This window comes from Trichosurus vulpecula, chromosome 1 (assembly GCF_011100635.1).
Source record: "Trichosurus vulpecula isolate mTriVul1 chromosome 1, mTriVul1.pri, whole genome shotgun sequence".
NCBI lineage: Eukaryota > Metazoa > Chordata > Mammalia > Diprotodontia > Phalangeridae > Trichosurus > Trichosurus vulpecula.
Window position 1 is genome coordinate 419,393,625 of NC_050573.1, and position 12,738 is coordinate 419,406,362.

Sequence of the window (12,738 nt, forward strand, 5' to 3'; positions counted from 1 at the left end):
TGCAGAGTCTTGTCTAGTCAAGTCACATGACATTCTTCCAGTGAGTGAGAGCCCCAAGCAAAAAGCTAACCTCTGAGTTTATATACCCCATTCAGGGTAAAAGGGTGCCACAACCATGTGACTTGAAACCATGTGATGCTTCTTCAGGCATCACAACCATGTGACTCAAACCTATGTGAATTAGGCTTTTCCTTGATGTAAGCAGGTCATCAAACACTCCCAATTTAATCAAAGAAACAAAGGCCAGACTCATCAAAGGCACTTGATTACCTAAGTGCTCCAAAAGAGAAAACAGTAAAAAAGTCCCACCTTAATTACCGATACAAGAGCATTAAATTTCAAATAGAGGATTTTGTAGTTTATCCTAGAGGCCATAGGGAGCCACTGAAGCTTTTTGAGCAGAGGAATAGAGCAGAGCAAAATCAGATCTGAACTTTTGGAATATCACTTTGACAACTGTGTGTGATGAGTAGGGAAGTATTGACTAGATGATCTCTAGGGTCCCTTTCAGCTATGAATTTGTTATCTTGGGATTCTATGACTTTCACCTCCTTCCTTTTGGATATTGTGCTCCTATTAAAATAACCTAAGATTGACTGCATTAGCCTTTTTTGTATCTCATGTCACACTATTGGAGCTTGCAATACACTAAAACCTTTGGGTCTTTTAAAAGTTTTTTTTTCTTAATTCAATTTTTATAACTTCCAAGTCTCCATTCTCTCTTCCTTCCCCCTCATTGAGAAAGTACAAAACCCAAAACATTTGTAGTCAAGGAAAACAAATTCCCACATTGACCATGTCTAAAAAAATTATGCTTCAATCTACACTTGAGTCCATCAGCTCTCTAGCATTCTTCATTATGAGTTCAGATCTTTTTCACATGGACCGTTATCTAACTGTACCATCCTCATTGGTCCAAGAGGATGGAGACATTCTATTATCTGTTCTCTGGGACTGAGAATGGACATAACAGTAACTCAGAGTTTAGCTTCCTTTTAGTATTGTTCTTTTCATTATTATAGTTATTATGAATTTTATTCATCTGGTTTTGTGTACTTTATTTTATATCAGTTGATACATATCTTTACACATTTCTCTGAAATTCTCATATTTGGCGTTTCTTACAGCACAATAATATTACATTATATTCATATACCACAGTTTATTCAGCCACTCCCCAATGGATGGACACTCATTTTGTTTCCTGTCACTTACTACCACAAAAAGTGCTGTGATCAGTATTTTGGTATGTATTGTTTCTTTTCTGACTTTAACCTTGGGAATATATGTCTGCTGGTAGAATTGCTGGTTCTAGGAGCTTTTTCTACTGTATCATACAGAGTTGATTTTTAAACCCAAGTATAATATTTTGTTTATTAAATTTCATTTCTTTGTTTCATGGGTTTCTTGGAAGATTAGTCATGTATTAGGAACAGCAGGAACAAAAGATGACAGGCAAATAGAGTGTTTACTGGAACCTTCCCGACATTAGGAGAAATTGAGGATGTTGTTGCTGATCAATTTTTTCAGTCACATTCAACTCCTTTTAAGGCTTATTGTTACTGGGTTGGAACCAATCTGTGGCTGGATTAGAATGATAGGCAAAAGAAGTACAAACTTCATTCAGTAGTTAATAGAGAGCTTGAGCATTGGAGTGACATGACAAGATCTCTGATAAGGGATGTCAGGCTTGTAGTAATGTGAAGAATCGTTTGGAGGGAGAAGAGAGCAGAGGCAGGAAGCCCTATTACACTATTATTGCAAGACCACCCCTGCCTTCAGGGACCAGTCTGTCTTGTTCTGGAGAGAGGACATTTGTAATGAAAGGGCTTTACTATGTTGGTTGCACTAGAAACATACAGGAGGGGAAAATTATAAGAACTCACGTTCATGTATCACTTTAAAGATTGCAAAGTGTTTTCCTTTGTCACATAGCTAGTAAGCTGAGATCTGAACCCAAACAGTGACTCTGCTGTCTGTGTCTTCTCCAGACAAGTTGGGAAGGGCTCAGATGCCTGATTCAGATAAGGCTTGATACAAATGCGGTGATCATCTTTGCCGAACGTGCTACATACATGAACATATATGCTACTCAAGAGTGCCAGGGTCTACGCTCTGACATTCTTTTCTTGAACAAGTCTCAAATCCGTCCTTTTCCCCCATTCTCATACAAAGACTCACTCATCCTATTCCGTATCCATTTTGAACTCCAGAGCCCTCCACAGCAACAGTGTCTTTGCTACTCAAAATCTTCAGCCATAATTCTAATTCTCTTTTGGTACTCTTCCCCCTACACCAAGCTGCCTCTTAGGAGAGATGCCGTAAAAGTAGACCCCATAGGAACTTTTAGTTAATTGGCTAAGTGAGATGAAGAAGAAGGGACAGTAAAATATGACATCAAAATTTCACACATAAAGGTTTATGAATATTGAATGAAATCAGAAGAATAAATAAGCAGATTTTTGGGGGGGGCAAAATGGGTTTTGGATATATTCAGTGGAGATGTATGTGGAAAATGTAGGTAGAACTGTCCTATAGACAACTGGAAATGTGGGTCAGGGACTCTGATAGAGGTGATAATTAAAGTTGTGAGAGTTAATGAGGTTGTCAAAGGAGAAATTTTAGATAGAAAAGAAGAGGGATGAGGAAAGAATCCTGGGAAATACCCACCTTAAGAGGGGTGGTATGGGGAAAAGAGTTAGTGAAGAGCAGAGAGGGAGGAAGACAAGTGGGATCATATAATGCATCAGGAGGACCACCCAAAAACCACTGAAATATATGCCACCTCTATGCTGCCTGTTTATATACTACCATCCTTAATTCTGAGCACAGGATACTTAGCCATGGATAAAAATGAGCTGGTGCAGAAATGCAAATTGGCTGAGCAGTCTGAGGGATGTGATGACACGGCGGCTTCATGAAGGCTTTAACTGAGCAAGGAGCTGGATTATCCAAAGAGAAGAGGAATTTTCTCTCCTGTTATTTACCAAAAAAAAGTGTAGTAAGTACCCTGGGATCATCTTGGTAGCTGATTTCAAGCACTGAGGTGCTGAGAAAGAGACAGCAGATGGCCTGAGACTACGGAGAGAAAACTGCTACCAGGTATCTGCAGTAATGTCCTGTCTCTGTTGGAAGCGTTCTGGATCCCTGATGCTTCACAGGCGTAAAGCTCCATTTTCCATTTGAAAATGAAAGGAGACTACTGCCCTTAGTTGACTTAAGAGTATTTCTGGTGATGACAATAAGGGAATAGTGGATTTACGATAACAAATATTTCAAGAAGCATTTTAAAGAACAAAGAGAAGACCAACACATTTTATAAGATTGTGTTTGCCTCCAAACTTCTCTGCTCTGTTACGAAATCCTGACCTTTCAAGAAAACGCTTACTCCCTTAGACAGCTGTTGACAAAACCGTTGCTAAACTGGATACGTTAAGGAAAGAATGATACAAAGGTAGCATGCTAATAATGCACACTGAGACACACCTTGACGTTGTGGAGACACAAGGAGATGAAACCAGCCTTTCGAACTTTTTCCTTCCTGGTTCAGAAATGGACACTATAGACCATTTGTCCTCCGCGTTACCCTACGGATAATTTTTATGATTCAGGGCAGTTTTATGTTTACTTCTATTTGGATTTCTGTATTTCCTATGTGGTTTTAGATTCAGTTAACATTTGTGGGAGTTTTCTGTTTTCATCTGAGGTGGCCAACACGAGGATATGGAATTTTTATAAATATTCTACAGGTTTGGCACAGTAATTTTGGTCTATTGTGATTTCACAAGGCCAGTATTAAAACAGCTTCCTTATCTAAGCAAAGAAAACTGTCTACATAGTGACCTGTTGTGGTGGGGAAGGGGATAATCGGTTGTAGCCGTAAGTGTTGTTATTTGGGGTTCTTTAGGGTTGAAACATTCATGGCTGTATTAGAAACAGATGTCCCATATTGGTGTTACATGCCACACCGTGTGCATCTCAGGATGTATACCTGTATGGTTACAGTTATCAAAGTGTTTCTTAAGACAAAGCGTTGACCCAGTCAATTTACTCTGAAGCAGGACAGAAATGGTTTACATTCCGTTATTTGTATAGATATCTGCTGTTTGTTTTCATTGTGGCTTTTGTTTTTGTTGCTGCTGAGATTGGGTCTCCCTATCTCACTCAGACTGGAAACATAGTGGCCATTACTGGGCTCCATCACAGTCATACAGGAACTTTGACTTGTTCCACTTCTGACCTGGGCTGGTTACTCCCTCCTTAGTGGCTCCCACTTGTGGGGACTCACTGCATTAGTGCTAGACTGAATGCGGACATCCAATTGACTTAGTCCACTGCAGCTCACAAGTCCTGAGTTCAAGTGATCCACCAGCCTCAGCTTCTCTGGTAGCAGGGATTACAGGCATGTGCCACCATCGCTAGCCATTTTAATTATTTTTGATACACTAATTTTCTTTGTATTTAAGTGGCTTAGGGTGGGGTGGGTAACCTGCAGCCATATGTGGCCTTCTATGTCCTTGGGTGTGGCCTTTTGACTGAGCCCAGATTTTACAGAACAAATCCTTTTATTAAGGGGATTTGTTCTGTGAAGTTTGGATTCAGTCAAAGAGCTGCACTTGAGGACCTAGAGGGCCACATATGGACTTAAGGCTGCAGGTTCCCTACCCCTGGGATTTAGATGATCTAAGAAAATATATATGGAAAGTTATAGTAAAAATGAATTACTTGATATTCATGAAACCACTGTATGTCAATCACATCAACAAAACAAACAAATGTATTTAAATTTTTATTTTTGTGATTTTTTTTTTTAGATATTTGCCTAAGATGATATGATGTAAAGATGGTTAACGCAGACATAATTTGAGATGATGGTTAGCCTTGTTTAATGTCTTATGGAATTCTCATGAACAATCTAAGCATAATTGTTAGAACATTTGCTTTAAGTTGATGTAAAGAGAATAAAAGTTTTATGAATGGGAAAAAAACAACAGCCAGAAGGTAAGGGAGGAGAGGGTATTCAGAGAGAGAGAATGGTTGCCAGTGTGAAATGTTATAAAGAGATCAAGGAGGATGGTAACTGAAAAAGGCTACTGGTCTTGGTGATTGGGAGGTCATTGGTGACCTTTGAGAGAGCAGTTTTAGTGGTGGGGCAAAGACAGAAGCTGAGTTGCCAGTGATTAAGGAATGAGTGAGTGGTAGGAAAGTAGAGGCATCAGATATGGTAACTTTTTCAAGAAATTTGTCAGTGATGGTTAGTTGAAAGATGAAATGGGATAGAATGGTGAAGTGAAGGATTAAAATTTTTTTTATATTTTAAGATTAGATGACATTAAGATGTTTACAGGCAGATGGAAAAGCTAGTGGAGATCAAAAGGCTGAAGATATGTAAGAGAGAGGGAGTGATATTGGGACCTTGCCTTAGCAAGGAACATAGAGATTCTTTTTCCTTTAGGCTAAAGGGAATGTGGAAAGAATGGGCAATGCTGAGCTTTGAGGAGTTGAGGAGTAGAACTGAGGGAGTTCCTTTTGGATGACCTTAATTTGGTCAGTAAAATAAGAACCGCGGTCATCTGTTATAAATGTTGGAGAGTTATTAGGATCTTTGGAAGAGAGAAAAAGATTTAGAATAATTACTGTATGGAATAGAATAGGAAATAAGAATTATATAGAAGGATTTTTTTTTTAGCAGAAGTGAGGCCCAGTTGAGATTTTACATCATAAAATTAATTCCTTTTTTTATTCAGAATCAGTCATTATTCAGGCCTGCCTGTCTTGGAGGCCTTTGACTCATAGATGGATCATGGCAATGACTCTTTTCCTGCTTTTATCTTGACTTTTGAAGAATCTTACTACCCTGAATGAAAATTCCTTCCACATTCTCAATCAGCTTTCATTTCTGAGCCTTTAGTTGGAAGTTTCTGACTTGCCAAAGCCATCAGGCCAGATGGTAAGTCAAGAGTGCCAAACCTGTAGAAACTTGTCTTAAAATGCTAGTAATTTAACAATTGACTTCTTCCCTCCATCAGAGGGACTGACTGATCAAGAGTAGCTCCTATTATTTTCCCTCTAACAAAACCCACTGGTGCTTTTATTTGATGTTTTGTTCTCAAATTCTCGTTCAACCTGCCTAAGCAATGCAAGCATGCTTTCCTTGCTGCCAAAAGATGGGCATGTTTACTGTGTTGGCTCAGGCAAGGGCGTCGTGAAGGCATCCTGGGTGGTCCCACAGATGCCGTGTTCTAGTTTCCCTTGTTCCTCTCCAAGACCCAGTCTAGTATCCACTGACTTCCCTAAACAGCTTATAAAAAGCTCAGATGCCTGATTCAGATAAGGCTTGATTCAGATTTAGTATGCATCTTTGCTTTCCATGCTGGTATATGTTCTTCATGGGAGGAATTTTGGACACAGAGTTCTACATATTCTCTTTCCTAGTCACATCACAACTCACTTCTCTTCCCCCATCCTCATATGCAGACTTACTGCCTATTGTAGACCCATTTATGAATTCCTGTGCCCTTAAAACAAACATTGCCTTAATCTTACCCCACCACAATACTACATTTCTAACAGAAAGTGATTCAACTGAGGTCTTATTGTGGCCAACATGGGTGAGCCAATTTTGTCATGATATGACCTTAGCTTTCATCCAATTTGGGAAGCCACCCTTTAAGTCTTTGAGTGTATTGGACTAGCTTCTTTGTAGTCACTGGATGAGACCGAATAGTTTTCATAATGCTTGTGGAAAACCCCTATCAGATGAGCAGCCATCTACTGGATGTGAACTACAAATGAATCACAGATACTCTTGTAGCATAGTTGACTCTGATTCCGATGTAGCACACCAATGTAGCATATCTACCATATCCATACAAGGCAATCTCAAGGGAAATGGGAGAAACAGTTGTTCCATTGGGTGCCTTCCCAGAAGGTTAGTGTACACGAAGCAGCAACAGTGCCAATGGGAAGATAACAACTGACCGCCATGATGATTACAGCCATGTCTTGTCGCTATTCACCCAAAGTCTTTCTTTTTTCCAACTACTGGATCAGAAGTGCTGGAGAATAACAGGATTCCAGGGCCGATCACAAAATATGCTTGCAAATGTAAGTACATGTCCCCTTTAAGCATTCTACTGGAATGCCACCTCCCTTTGTCCCTCAGGATTCAACTGCTCCTTTCTAATTACAATTTAATCTGGGTACTTGGGAGTATTGTGTGCTGCTTGTACCAGCAACCTTGGCCTCAGCCCATGGATTACACAGGTTAATGACAGAATTAGGACTGGAAGCCAGGTCCCTAGGCCACTGCTTTTCACTGTCTCATACTGCCTCTGACTGTGTGCTTTTTGTATCTGCAGTCAGGGAGAAGGACAGGGAGCAGCACTGAGTCTAGGGAAAGATTTCACAGCTGGGACTTTCAATTTCATTTACCTCCCTTCACTTCTATCCTTGGCAATCCCATCAGAACAATTCATCTAAATCCTCAAACTATTGTAATAAAACAGTGTGGGCATCCCCACCAACTGCATACTCCCTTTTACAGTAATGTCTTTGGTATATAAATTATTACAAATTTTATATATTATAAATAATGTATTTAATGTGTAAAATGTTAGAAATAAAATATAGTTTGAATTTTAATGTTTTATATATATATATATATATATATAATATCTTTGATATATTATAAATGAACCCCACCATAGCATTGTAAAGCCCTGATGTTGTTTTGGCAAATCCAAAGATTTGTTGATAAGTATTGCTGCCAATCATACTTATCAACATGCAGGGACTTTTAAAAACCAGGCTTACAGGATTTAGAATCTTTTTTTCCATTTGCTGATTCATTCATATGTCATATCTCCCTTCTCTTATGAGATTTAGAATTTTTTTTGCCATTTGCTGATTCATTCATATATCGTATATCTCCCTTCTCTTACAGGATTTAGCATCTTTTTTCCATTTTCTAATTGATTCCAGAGAGGTGGGGTCCATTTTCATCTTCAATTCCTTTTGCAGTGGAAATGTTAATAAATAGGAAACATTAATTAAATGCCTTTGTTCTGTTGTTTCAGTTGTGTCCAACTCTTCATGACCCCATTTGGGGTTTTCTTGGCAAAGATACTGGAGTGGTTTGCCATTTTCTTCTCCAGCTCATTTTACAGATGAGGAAACTGAGGCAAATAGGGTTAAGTTAAGCCTAACGTCACACAGCTAGTAAGCATCTGAGGCCTGATTTGAACTCAGGGAGAGGAGTCTGCCTGACTCCAGGCCTGGTACACTATCCATTGAACCATTTAGCTGCCCAATTAAATGCCTATTATGTACAAAGAACTTTGTTAGGTGCCAAGGATGCAAATATGGAAAATGACATAGCCCTCTGTCCACAAAGAGCTTACATTGTACTGGTGTGTATGGAGGGGGGCAGAATAAGACAATTATGCAAATAGATATACCTTAGAAAATTACTAAGTACGTAGGCGTTGGTAGCCAGGTGGAACAGTAGATAGAGTACCAGGCCTGGAGTCAGGAAGACCTGAGTTCAAATGTGGCCTCAGACAGTAACTCTGTGACCTTGAGCCAGTCACTTAACCCTGTTTTCCTCAGTTTCCTCACCTGTAAAAATGAGCTAAAGAAGAAAATGGCAAGCCACTCCAGTATCTTTGCTAAGAAAATCCCAAATGGAGTTATGAAGAGTCAGACATGACTGAAATAACTGAACACAACAACTAGTACATAGAAGAGGACAAAGTAACTTGAGAAATTCAAGGAGGAAGGAATCATTTCCTGGTGGAAGTGAGGAGAACAGTGACAGTATCATGACTGAGAAGGTACTTGGGCTGGACGTTCAAGACGGAATATCAATATGCCACAATGGGAGACGTGGGAAGATATTCCCATTCTTAGCATGGAAAGGGCTTCTGCCAAGGTAAGGAGACAGGAGAAGGCAGGATGAGATCATGCAATGGAGAATTATCCAGTTTGTCTAGAGTATAGAATTAATGAAGGAGAATACCATAAAATAAGGCTGGAAAGGTAGGTTGCAGGTAGACTGCAGAGGGAGGCCTTAGAATGCCAGGCTAACCTTGCATTTTGTTTGTAGTTAATGGAGAGCTGCTGTTGGTTCTTGAGCAGGTAAATGATAAGGTAAGACTTGGGGAACACCACCTGGGCAGTATTGTAAAGGATGGATTAGAAAAGGGAGTGTTGGAGGAATGGTGGCTAGTTTGAAGGGGCAGGTGAGAGATGCTGAAGTTTTGAATTAGGGATAATGGCAGTAGGAATGGAAAGGAGTGGATGAGAGTGAAATTTTGTAAGTAGAGCAGACAAGGTGACTACGGATTGGATGCGGAAGGTGAATGGAAAGGGAAATATCAGGAATGACCGACATTTTGAGCTTCTATGACTGGGATCAACATCAACAGAAATGGGGAAGTTAATATAAAAGGATTTAGGAAAAAATTGATGAGTTGGGCCTTGGAGATGTTAAGTTTGAGGTGTTGACAGGACGTTGTATGTCAGGTGGTTGGAAATGCAAGATTGGAGCTCAGTGGGAAGCGGGGACCAGAGATACATAATTGAAAGTTATTTGAATAGATGTGATAATTATTGCCAGAGAAGTAGATGAGATTGCCTAGAGAGTGGAGAGAAGAGCCAAAGACAGAGACTTGAGGGATGCCCACACTTAACAGGTGGGGAAAGGAAGAGGTACCATTGGAGACTGATGACTGGTCAGAGAGTCAGAAGGAGAGCCAGGAGAGGACAAGGTACAGAAAGTATCAAGAAGGAAGGGTAGCCGACAATGTCCAGTGCTTCAGAAAGGCTAAGGGAGATGAGGACTGGAAAGATGCCATTATATTTGACAGGCAAGAGATCATGGGTGAGTGAGATTAACAGAAGTCAGATTGCTGGGATCAAGGTGGTAAAGAAGAGGAGATAGGCATAGATTATTGTTTTTAGCAATAAATAGAGGAACAGAGATAGGATGATAATTTAAAGAATATGAGGGACAAGGGAAGGGATTTTGAGGGGTTTTTGAGGAGAATAGAGGAGACCTAAGTATGTTTGTAGACAAAAGGAAGCAGTAGAGAGGTAGAGACTGAAGACGAGTGGGAGTGATCATCAGTGCCTGGCATGTAGAAGCTTAATAAATACTTATCGATTGATTGCTAGAGCAAGATCTTGGAGGAGAAAGGAGAGGATAGGGTCAAGGGCTGAAGAGGAGAGGTTGGCAAAGAAGAGGATCACCTTCTCTAAGTTGGAGGCCAGAGAGAAGATGGAGATGTTGGGTGAAGATATAGGGAAGTTTTGAGGTAAGATGGATGAACGATGAAGGAACTTGTGATATATGGCTTTGATGTCTATAGGAGGATAAATAATCTACTGAAAGAGGGATGAAGGTGGATTTGTGAACATCAAGTATAAGGTACGAGGAGTAGGATAGAGAAATGAGATAAATAGAGTTATAGCTGTTTTGTAGAGATGGTTCTATTGAGGTAAGATAATGTGAGTGTATCATGGTAGTGCTAGGCACACAGAAAGTTAAACAAAGATTTTCCCAAGAAATGAATTCAGACATGAGTAAAAGAAATGTGACTTGTAGCACAGTTTCTCATTTGTGTTTCACAAAATTCTTTTAAAATATGGATGTCCTGTGGCCTGCATTATGTTGAAACTTCACTTAAAATAATAATTCTCTTTTAAGTTGTGTATTCAATCAGTAAGTATTTATTAAATGTCTTCTCTATACTAGGCACTCTTCTAGGAAAGAGGCAACAAGTTCATGTGAAAATATATGCAGCACCGATAAAATTTCATGTACTTTCCTCACAAGAGCTCTGGGGGGGAGGAAGTACAGGTATCACTAATACTCCTATTTTACATATGACGAAACTGAGGTTCCGAGAGGATGTAAAATAACTTGCCATTGTTACAGGGAAAAGATTTTCCTCCGAGTTCATGTGATAGGTAACTGCTGCTGAAAAACTCTAACACAATGCAGAAATTCAGGAGGTTAAAACCTAGGTTTTATTATGCTTAAGCATAGGTTCAAGACCATCTCTCTGTCTCTCTGCATGTGCTTTTGGGGTTCTTCACCTCTCTCACCTTAAACCTCGTATTACGTATTTCTTTAATCTTCATTATTCTCTTGACTCTCCATAAAGATTTAATTATCATACTTATTAACATTTATTAAGCTATTTCCAGGGTCATCTATACTCTGACTATATTTTTCTTCTCATTTTCTACTTGGTCATTTGGAAAAAACAAGGATGCTGCAGAGTTTCTGTTTGTTGGGGGGTGGGCAGTATCAGAAATTCCCCCAAATCCACTTACAGGAGCTTTCTGTAACAACTGGCTTCAAGAATGCATACTGAAAATATTAGTTATTTAAAATGATTGTTTATTTCAGAATTCAGATTCCTGTAAGATTAGAAAATGAAACTTAAAATGAGATAATTGTTTAGGGTTACAATAATGTGCTCCACCTTCTACTTTAAATCGATAATCACTGTGGTAGGTTGGGAGTGGACTTCTAAAAGCAAAATGCTGTTTTCCCAGAAAGCTCCAGAGGATTTTTCCCAGGGGAAATTTGTATTTTGCTTAAAAGTGGACAAGTTAAAGCCCAAAAGGCCTTTCTTGGATTTGACTTGTGCTAGAGGACAGAGTGTAAGTAAAGAAGGTAGTTCCTCATCTGTAGTCACCGAAGGGACACTGCTTGAGGTTAGTGCTTCATCTAAATCCTAAATTATTCAATTGATTCCTTGGGTCAAATCATTACTATTTATATCTTTTGTTGAGTTGCTGGAGGGTCATTCGGACACAGAAGCTGGGTAATCCTTAAGAATTATAAGATTTTACCAGCCACATTTCTCCATGGCCAAATTTTCCATTTGCCATCTATTAGGAATTGGATCATTCGGGAGTCAGCAGAGAAGAGGTCTCTGAGATTCTGGGATTGTTGGGTCTGTCAAGAGCAGAAGGAGCTGATGAAATTGCTGATTTCTCATTATTAAGGGAAGTGGTTTGAAGTAAGACACTTGGCTGCTTCATGAGATTAATAAAGATTGCTTCTGTTTCTCTGTATACTTGGAGGTATTACAAGTCTCTTTCTGATAAACATCTCTCTGAGGTAGAGTGTAAATATTATTTCCTTTCTAAAGGGGAGGAACCTGAGTGAGCGCTTGAGTTCACATTTGAACCCATTTCCTTTTAAGACTCATGCTCTTCTCGGTAGCATGGTGTAGTAGACAGAACATTGGCCCTGGAGTAAAAAAAAAACAAACAACTAATTGGGTTTAGAAGCCTGCCTCTGATGCTTATGATTTTGTGAGAATCTTAGGTGAGTCTTTGAGACTCAGTTTTTCCATCTGTAAAACAAATGGATTGGATTAGACCTCCAGAGGCCTTTCAGCTTTATAGCTCTATATCTTTATAGTTCTCTATCTCTGATCTTATGATCTGGGATAGGGGGCGTTAGACATACTGGATTCAAGAAGAGAAGAGTAATATCTTTAGGAAGTATAGCTGCTGACTTTAGATGAGAGGGCTCAGAGAGGCCACTCAGACCTTTTAAAAAAACTGGTGATCATCTGCCCACGTCTTTTCACTGGCAATTCCCTGAGTGTTTTGAAAACATTCAGTTTTTCTGACATTTGTTTTGTATTATTGTTGTTCAGTCATGTCCAGCTCTTTGTGATCGCATTTGAGGTTTCCTTGGCAAAGATACTGGAA